Raw genomic sequence first — 10,717 nt, 5'->3', positions numbered from 1 at the left:
GAATGGAGTTACATTTACAATGTATGGCTACTAGTACAAGATTGAAAACTTGCTTGTATAGCTTCACATCACCAGGTGCTCCATGTACCCAACAAGAGTTGTCCGCCATGCAGCATGGGATGCATTAGATTTGCTATATCCTGTGAGTTATCTCTCCATTATCTGAATAAAGCTCATAATTTGATATCATTACTTCGTCTTATTTCGGACAATTTATGGATTGATGTAAGATGTATTTACTTTTCATCTGTGCATGAGATGTTTAACGGTGTAGCAAAGTATCCTGATGCACAATGCACCTAGGAAGTAGATAAAGAATTACAGAAACAATAGTTCAGATTTCTTTGGGGTATCTTTAAATAAAAAACACCCTAGTCTTTATCAAATTTATAAAAAAAAAATAAAAAATGAAGTTGATTGAAAAAGTTCAAGAAAATATCAACACCAGAGCTATAATATCATCATTAACTTGTGGGTCTTAAATCCATCTTTCACTCCTTAATCCGGGAGTTCTCATTCTACCACTAGAGTACAAAACTTAAAAGGGAAACTAAGATCATTGAAGGACGTAAAAATTCTACTAACCCACTTATGGAAAAGGAGTGAAAAATATTTGCGGCAAAAGATTAGCTCCACAGTTGGACTATTAAATCAAGGATCGGTTTTCCATTCTAAGGTACATGGACAAAATGATCAGCAAGCACATAGTAGTAGCATGTCGGTCCTTCAGCCCGTTTTTCTACAACCATAATAGCATCTTCGGTGCCGAGTATTATCTTTGTTAAGATGTTAAATCATAATATAAGTTCTCCACCCTCATAGATCACCAAAAATGCTTCACATTAAAACTTTCCTTTATGATATCTTGTGCTTTCTGGACACATTTAACTTGAAAAACAGATTCATGAAATTCTTCAGATTGAAAATATTAGTTCAACACAGACGATCTGAAGCAATGTATGCCCTGGGCTCAAGAAATTATCTATTGTCATACTAGCCTTCTTCAACTGTGTCATACCTGGGCTAAGAGCTTGTGTGCGAAAGACATTATCTGATAGTTCACACGTAAATAATTCCTCAGAAACAGATGGAGAAAGAGAAGAGATACATTGTAGATTGTCATACTGCGGGCCAGCAAACTGAATCTCACAACTACATGTTTGGCCCAGAATAGTATGCAACTGCTTGTATGTTTCAGTTTGTCTCTCTTTTGTGTGTAAGAGTTCACTGAACATGAAATAAGGTAGATTTTAACATTAATGAAGAGACAACACCATCCATATATAGATATAAGATCTTTAACTCTTATAGTAAACGAAAGCTGAAGTTTTGTGCTGAAAAATCTAAATTTACAATAACCAGAACTATATCACAGACTTTGACGGCTTAATATATTAAGAATATTTCATTTTTCATCATTAACCTCTCTAATTATTTGCAATAAAACAGGAGGAATGCAATTATAAGATTTAAGCAGAAAAAGGTAAACGGAAACATCATCTGCAGATTATATTTTTGTTAGTCCAATATAAATATGAATGAAAAAACTCTCTGCATATCATAAATGTATGTTATCCGTCTTCTTAACAAGGATATACTTAACATTCTTGAAAATTTGATACAAATAAAGCAACATCATTGGAACAACTATAAGAATAATTAGTTTTTTTCAAATCAACTATATAAATTAGTGAGAGCCTAAAAAGAAGAAGCATCATGTAGGCCCCAATGTATTGAGGCAGAAAGACACAAGTAAGTTAACAAAAATAGTGTAGTTGCTCCAGTGTTGTGAAAGGCGATCGCCTCATCGTGAATGGCGAGAGGCGAGAGGCGAGGCGACCCTTCATCGTCTTTTAGCTTTGTGTCGAGCGATCTTCAAAAGGCGACGCCATGGCAACAAAGGCGAGAGGCGAGAAAGGCGCCACCTTTTGTTTTTTCGTAAAAAAAGCGACCAATTTAGGATTTTAAAAGCTAAAAGTAATTTTAGGATTTTCGACTAGTCACCTCCGGCGACCAGCCAGACTTTTCCGGCGACTCCAAAGTCCAACCAATACATATTTCTTCTTTTCTTCTTCTTCTTCCTATGTTTCTTTTTCCTTCTTCTTCTTCTTTTTCTTCTTCTTCAAACTTCAGAGCCACTTGTTCTGTTTTTTTCTCATTCAAGTTCTAGATTTTAAGTATGTACTATCTATTTTCAGTTTTTGAATTGAAATATTTGCTAATATGTTATTGCTATTGAGATTTGATTATTTTACATTTGCAATTAAATATTATAATTTTTTGGTATTAATTGGTACCACACTTCAAAAAGGCGAGCGGCCTTGTGGCGAGGCAGACCCTTGTCACCTTTTATCGCCTTTTGCCGTCCAATACACTGAGTTGCTCTTTAAAAGGTATTATTAGTTAATTTACTTGAAGAAATTTTATTTACTTAAACCAGGTTCCAGGTTCTCTTTTTTTCCTTAAGACACCATTGTCCCCATCCACCCTGCATTTAAGCCTAGTTCTGTATTGGCCTGTTCAAGATTTGAAAACAAGAACAACGACAGATCCATTACAACACTACAACTCAATATTCTCTAACCAAAATGCAGAAGAGAAATCCTTACGAATGGTCTGTTATAAAGAAAATGTCCAGGACACGATCATCTGGAGTTGTCGTCACCTTTACCCTTTGGATAGTAAGCTCAAGCTCGCAGAGAACTTGGGTAACATCTATGGAAACCATGCACAATAACATTATAAGAGAACAAACATTAGTCAATAAGTAGAAACAATGCAATAAATTTGTTTTTACCATGCAATAATCCTCTTCGGTCGCAACTACAAAACGTCAGCAAGTATACAGGAGAAGAAGCTGAACATGAGGATGGTTCATTCAAATAGAATGAAACAGAGCATGACGAGCACACTGACAGAAGGCGCTCCTTCAAATTCACCCACCTTACAATAGATGAACTAGAGTGAGGAACCACTCATAATACCATATAGCACCATATCCCATCTGTTGAAACATCTGATTTATAGAAAACATTGAGCACTTAGTTAAAGCTGATGAGAAAATGCATAAAAGCAAGGAACCTAAACAGCAAACTGTTACCAGATTGCAATAACTTCAACAAAGAATAAAAAAGGTTGACAACTGAAAAACACAGTTTAATAATCAGTGACAGTACAGGAAAGAAAAAAAAGGTAATTCCATAGCCTAGCTTCACATATTATGTGCACAATGTATAATCAATTATCAATCAATCAATCAACTTTCATAATCCCGAACTAGTCCAGTATGTGCATATTAACATGAAAAGCAAGGAACCTAAACAACAAACTGTTACCAAATTGCAATAACTTCAACAAAGAATAAAAAAGGTTGACAATTGAAAAACACAGTTTAATAATCAGTGACATTACAGGAAAGATAAAAAAGGTAATTCCATAGCCTAGCTTCACATATTATGTGCACAATGTATAATCAATTATCAATCAATCAATCAACTTTCATAATCCCGAACTAGTCCAGTATGTGCATATTAACATGATAAGAAAAATATAACTTTTAAGCTACAGCAACAGCATACTCACTATAGTCCCACAATGTCAGGTCTAGGGAGTACAGAGTGTACGCAAACATTACCCCTAACTCAGAGGTAGAGAGACTGATTCCGATAGACATTCAGGAAATAATTTACTGTTCATTAAAATATTGCACTCAAACCATAAAATAGTTGAGAAGCTTCCCCTTAACATGAAAATCGAAATATTGTTAGGGTCTGAATAATCAGGTAAGCTGTAGTGCATATCCAACATTCAAAACCCTAATCAGATGAAAGACCAAACAAAAAAAAACACTAAAAAGTGAATATGCAGAAAACGAGTAGCTGAATATATCAAATTATGAGATATAAGAATACCTCCTCTGGTAATGTAGAGTCTGAAATCGAGAATAATATGGCAAATATCACATCCGAGGCCGGTTTTGTCTGGACAATTCACCGTAATAACATAAGGTTCATCGGACATTTTCCCTTTCTGGATCATTACGGCATAATCCATCGGTAATCCTATGCCGGAATTCTATCAAAACAAAGTAAGCAGTTGTCCGCCGTTCTAATTTTGAAATTTCCCGGCAACGATTCTAGAAAATTCTGTGATAAGTTGGTCGGCAAAATTCCCAGCAAAGCAGGTATTCTGTTGTTCTGACATATAAAAGGGAAGTCCGATATATTCAAAAAAGGGAGGTGATCCACTAGTTAATTGTTGTTGTGAGATCATATTTTATATGTATTATCCTAAAAAACTTTGAGGGCTGCATTTGCTAATTTTGTATTTATGTGTTAATTTTCTTAATACATGGTCAACTCCTTGGAGAGTATTGTGAATATTTATCCATTTTTGAAAAGTTAGATTTCCCTCCTCAAAGACATAGATTTCCCTCCTCAACTTGTCTCGAAAAGTTACTCATTGCTTACCTATTACACATCTTTACTACTCAAAAGTAAGTTTATTACCACCCTGAGATGTGTAGCACCACTCTCACATTATGTGGTGTATTACACTCGTTGTCATATCAACGCTACGTCAACGCCCTGTCATAATTATAAGTTGCAGGTACTTTCATTTCTTTGCCCACTTTATTCCTGGAAAAGTTGATTGCAAAGACCCGTGCCATATTAGACCAGGTAGTCCAGAGGTGTAAATGATAGGCTTCTTAGATATAGATTCCTAGTATATCTAAACTATGTAAAAGGTTAAGTTGTGATGTCTAAGAAAACTACTTCTCCTTAATCCTTCACGCCTAGTTCCCGTAGGTTTCTTCGCTATTTTTGGTTTCTTATATATTCATTATTGTTGTACATATTTTATACATGAATAAAGAACTCTTTCATGGAATCAGAGCCTTTTGGTTTAACAACCATTTTTTTTCTTTTCGTTCTGAAAAAAATAATCAGAAACGACCTATACGAATGGGAGAAACTAATGCGAACACTTCTGCCTTGGCAACTTCAGTTGTTTCAACGAATACCATGGGAAACTATTTTCCTACGCCTAATGTCGCTCACCAGTTTCCTGTAAAGCTCACGTCAACAAATTTTCTGCTTTGGAAGACATAATTTCTTCCAATGATTTGTGGTTGTGGTCTTAACCATTATATTGATGATTTGTATGGTGATCAACCAAATCTTGCATATAAGGTTTGGGTGCGTCAAGATCAACTCGTCTTGAGTTGGATAGTTGCTTCAGTTTCAGAAAACATTATCCCTCAATTGGTCGAAGCAGAAAAAACTTGTGCGGCTTGGGAAAAACTTGTGGCAGCCTATTCCACTGGCTCTAAACCACTGATTTGAGAACTTAAGGCGCAGTTACACAACTTGCGTCGTGATAATGCTACTATTGAATGTTACGTGCAAGGGGCAAAATCGATTGCTGATAAGTTAGCTGCCTTACAGCACCCCATCACTAATGATGACTTCGTGGAGTTTGTTCTTGCTGGATTAGGCCCTGCCTATCGCCCCTTCACAAGGTCGCTTGAATCACGTCATGATGACGTTACCTTTGATGCACTTTATGGTATGTTGTTGAATGAAGAAAGACAATTAAAACGTGAAGAGCTAGTACTGTTATTGCCCCAACAACACAATACATACAAAGTTCAATCCCTACACAATGTGGACGCGGTAGGGGGCGTACTAGTCGAGGTCGTGGACACTTTTTAGGCCATGGAAGTTCACCACAATCTCAAAGTCGGCATTATGCCCCCACAACTCATTCGGGAACTTACTCTGGAAATCCACCACCTTCCTCTGATTTATCTAGAATATTTTGTCATAATTGTGAAGAAAATGGTCACATTGCACGTGTTTGTCCGTCACCTAGGACTACGAATGGAAATCGGGTATCTGGACGTCCCTCTTCAAATCTAGCAAGTACTTCTTCCCAAGCGGCACAAAATTGGTTGATGGATAGTGGCACCACGCATCATTTGACATTTGATCTCGACAACCTTGCAATTCACTCAGAATATCATGGTCCCGAAGAGGTTACCCTAGGTAATGGTTCCAAATTTCCCATCTCGCATATTGGTAAATGATCTCTATTTATTTCCGATAAGTCGTATGTTCTTGATAGTCTTCTACATGTTCCCAGTGCTACCCAAAATTTACTATCTATTAGTTCCTTTGCTAATTCTAACCAAGTGTCCATTGAATTTTTTCCTAACTATTTTTTGATCAAGGACTTGGAAACGAGGGCAACTCTTCACAAAGGTTCGAATGATGGAGGTTTATATTCCCTTCCAATGTTGAAGTCAATTTCTTCACTAGCTTCATATGCAGCTCCACTTGGTATTTGGCATGCGCATTTGGCTCACGCATCCTATCCTACAATTCGTCGGGCTTTGCCATCTAATACTTTTATTTCATCTAGTTGTGGGTCTTCTAGTTTGTGTCTAACCTGTGCTGTTAGCAAGAGTCATAAAATTCCATTTGTTGAGTCTAGTTTTCAAGCGACATGCCCTTTAGATTTAATTTGTTCGGATGTTTGGGGTCCATCACCTGTTATTTCGAATGATGGTTATAAATATTATGTTATTTTCTTTGATCACTATAGCAAATATACCTGGATCTATTTTCTTAAATTCAAGTCTGATGTTCTTTCTGTTTTTATTCAATTTCATAAAATTGTGGAAAAATACTTTAGTTGTCCAATTAAGAGCTTTTAAGCAGATTGAGGAGGAGAGTATCAGGCATTAACCTCATATTTAAGAGATAATGGTATTACACAACGTTCTTCTTTTCTTTATACCCCGAAACAAAATGGTTGTGTTGAACGTAAACATCGACATATTGTTGAGACGGGTCGTGCCTTATTAACGCATGCAAGTGTTCCTTCCAAATTTTGGACAAATGTTTTTTATACTGCTGTTTATATCATAAATATATTACAGACGCCCCGTCTAAATAATCAACCTCCATATCGCATCCTGTTTAATTGTGACCCTGATTATTCTTTGTTGTGTGTGTTTGGTTGTCTTTGCTTTCCATGGCTTCGCCCTTATACAAAGGATAAATTATCTCCTCGTTCTAAGAGGTGTGTGTTTTTGGGGTATAGCAAAATTCATAAAGGTTATAAGTGTTTTGATACTACTTCTTCTAATTTTTTTGTCTCACGTCATGTTGTATTTAATGAAACAATTTTTCCCTTGGCTATTCAGGATGACGCTATGGTGCCTACTACATCAACCAATGATTCCCCACTTACTGTCCAGATACCTTCTCCACTTCCATAACCAATTGTGCCCATTTCTTCCTTATTGCACTCGTCTAGTCCATCTCCTGCTACAGTCAGTACAACCTTATTGGATAATTCATCCTACACTTTTACATCTCAATGCTCTACGCAACCTCAGGCCCCTCTACAATCGCATGTTATGCCTACAACTACACCTTCTCTATCTTTGGAGATTCCGTCAAATACATTGCCTAATGAAGGTGGGAATCAAATGGTTGATTTTGAACAATTTGGTCCTTTAAATGACGTGCATCGTCCTAACAAATTGTCATGTTCTTCATCTAAGTCTCATCCGATGACTACTCAATCACAAACAAGTTCATTAAAATCGAAGCGTCCCACCTCTTACTTAGCTAAGTCAACTGATGTTGTTGAGCCTTTTTGTTACTCTCAAGCTACGAAGTACGCACATTGGCATAGGGCGATGCAAGAGGAATACAATGCTCTCTTAAAAAATGGGACTTGGCAGTTAGTACCACTTTCTCCGTCTCAAAATATTATTGGTAGCAAATGGGTTTTTAAAACAAAGGTTAAGCCTGAGAGGTCCATTGATCGTTACAAGGCTCGACTCGTTGCTAAAGGGTATCATCAAAGACCGGGTCTGGACTATGTTGATACTTTTAGTCCAGTCGTCAAACCTGCCACTATTCGTCTTCTTCTTTCCTTGGCAGTCTCGACTAACTGGCATATTACTCAATTGGATATCTCTAATGCTTTTCTTCACGGTACCCTTGATGAAGTGGTCTACATGTCTCAACCTCCTGGATTTGTTGATCCAGATCGTCCTGAGCATGTTTGCTTGCTCAAGCGTTCTTTTTATGGGCTCAAACAAGCTCCGCGAATGTGGAATAAATGTTTAACAGACACTTTGATCTCTTATGGCTTTACGAGCTCAAAAACAGATTGTTCATTATTTCATTTCTCCTGTGATGGTGATAAAATATTTTGTTTGGTGTATGTTGATGACCCTCTTGTTTTGGGATCTAGTTCGTCTCTTGTTGGCTCTGTTATTACTCGCCTAAAGTCACAGTTTGTTGTACGAAACCTTGGTCTTCTCTCTTATTTTTTGGGGATTAAAGCATCATGGACACCTACTGGTTTGCATCTTTCTCAACATCTTTATGCTACTGATTTGTTGCGGAAAGCAAAAATGGATGGTTGCAATCATATTTCAACACATGCTGCATCTTTCTCTAAACTCTCAAGTTTTGAAGGATCTCTTTTCCATGACGAAACCTTGTATCGCAGCACTGTAGGAGCCCTACAATATTTAACATTCACTCGCCCTGATATAGCATTTGCGGTGAATAAAGTTTCACAATTCATGCATAGTCTGAGAGAGTCTCACTGGGCTGCTGTAAAACGCATTTTGCGATATATCCAGTCCACATCCTCCCATGGTTTATTCTTTGCTTGCCAAAATACCAAACTTCTACATGGTTACAGTGATGTAGATTGGGGTGGTTCGCTGGATGATCGTAAGTCCACTACCGGTTTCTCTATCTTTTTTGGTTCTCATTTAATATCTTAGGCTTCCAAAAAGCAGCGAGCAGTTGCACGTTCTAGTACAGGGCAGAGTATCGTGCACTAGCCACTACTGCGTCTGAGCTAACTTGGCTGGAGTTCTTACTTCGTGAGATTATGTGCTTTGACACTACAGCTCTGATACCAAGTTTGTCACTACCCGAGAGCACCATCTAGTCGTAACACGGCGTACTCGACCTCGAAGAGGTCTAATACAAGCCTTTAGCATATCATGAACATTAAAGCATAGGAAAATGCAAAAAATTTAAAACTTTTCTTTACAATCGAAGTCTTTATAAAATATAAGAAAGTCTATGACACTATGTCTCAAAACCATCTATACCATTGGAATAAAGACTCTTTAAAAAAATCTTAGGGACACGGCCCTTACATAATTCTAAAATGAAACTAATAAAAGAAACTACTAAGATATCTACTAAGTAAGATGTTGGTCCCCGAACTTGAGGACTCATCAACTAGCTTGGAGGATCACCTATTCCAAGCCCTTTGAACCAAAGCTACCATCTCCATGAACCAACCCCCTACATTGTAGAAAACATAGAAATATGGGTTAACACAAAAATGTACCAAGTATGGTAGCTATGCATAAAACATTTAAAACATGCTTAAAGGGGACATTCTTGTTGAAACTGTAACGACTAAGAAAAATGATAGGTTAAGCAAGAGCCTATGACTTTGTGTTGACTTTATAATGAGGTTCTATGAGGGGTTTATATGTAATTTCGTTTTAATTGTGTAACTCTGACAATTTAAAATGAATAAGAAGAAGCTTGAAATTGGAAGTAGTCACTTTTGGAAAAATTCAGAATCTGGAAATTTGGTTAAGTGTGGGAAATCAGTGAGTTTTTGGCCAACTTTGAGCAGTCATAACTCCTAGATCAGGATGATCCAGGAGTAGTTCTAGTTATGTTTGGAAAGCCCTTGGAACGATCTTTCCAACGCCACCGAGTTTGCTCAATTCCGAGTTCGTATGAGCGAGTTATGCCCTTTGAAAGTTGGGCAGTTGGCAGGGAGTCCGTCCGGAAATTTAAGGGCATTTTGGTCTTTTCACAAATCTTTTCTTTTGAGGTTATATTGTTGTGTTAGGCTGTTTGTGGATCATTTTTGTTCCATTTTAAAAGAGTAAGAGTTAGGGTTCTTGAGTGAAGAAGAGAAAGAAGAGAGGAAGAAGAGGAGTTGGAGCTAGGGTTGAAGATTTCTTGGTGTTCTTCTTCAAATTTCATGGGGAATTCATCTTTAAGGTATGGGACTCTTTATCTTTGATTCCATTTCTAATCAAAACAGCCGATTCAAAGTATTTTCAAAGTTCTTCAAAAATCCTAAAGTCCTAATTTCAATTCTAGCATAGGTTCTTGCATAAAAAGGTTTTAAATCATGATTTATATAGTTATTAATGATTATTAATGGTTTTTAGAAAGAAATCTCCATGAACCCATGTTTTCTCAAATTCTCTAAATTTCACCATAAAGTGGGTGTATTAATTTTGAGTAGATGATTATAAAAATTGTGTTTAGTATGGTATAGGCTGTTCATATGTGGTATTATATATGTGAATTGTTAAGAATTTTATTGAATTGAAGGATGTGGGATGTTAGCCTTGAATGGGCAAAATTGTGAATTGGTCTTCATGTTGATTATGGGCTTATGCTTAGCTTAGTTTGTATAGTTGAATGTTGTTATTATCATTGTTATTGTATTGTTAATTGTTGGAATATGAGGATGATGAAGATTGCCATGGAAAGAGGGTAAGTTGATCAAACTTGATAAATATTGTATAATTGGCATGGAATTGAGTATTGTGGCTTATAGCCTTTGAAAAGGGTAGTAAGATGGCTTGACCTCTTAGTATTAATATAATTGTTATTGATTGGTTTGATCCACCTTT

At 36.7% G+C, this 10,717-nt stretch overlaps 1 pseudogene; it reads right to left on the bottom strand.

The window, feature by feature from the left end:
• Positions 1-914: 914 nt before the first annotated feature.
• LOC102595693 (ACT domain-containing protein ACR9-like) lies at positions 915-4,669 on the bottom strand (annotated as a pseudogene).
• Between the last annotated feature and the right edge of the window lie 6,048 nt (positions 4,670-10,717).

The sequence above is a fragment of the Solanum tuberosum genome, unplaced genomic scaffold (assembly GCF_000226075.1).
Source record: "Solanum tuberosum cultivar DM 1-3 516 R44 unplaced genomic scaffold, SolTub_3.0 scf00273, whole genome shotgun sequence".
NCBI classification, from domain to species: domain Eukaryota; kingdom Viridiplantae; phylum Streptophyta; class Magnoliopsida; order Solanales; family Solanaceae; genus Solanum; species Solanum tuberosum.
This window is presented reverse-complemented; position numbering and strand designations above follow the sequence as displayed.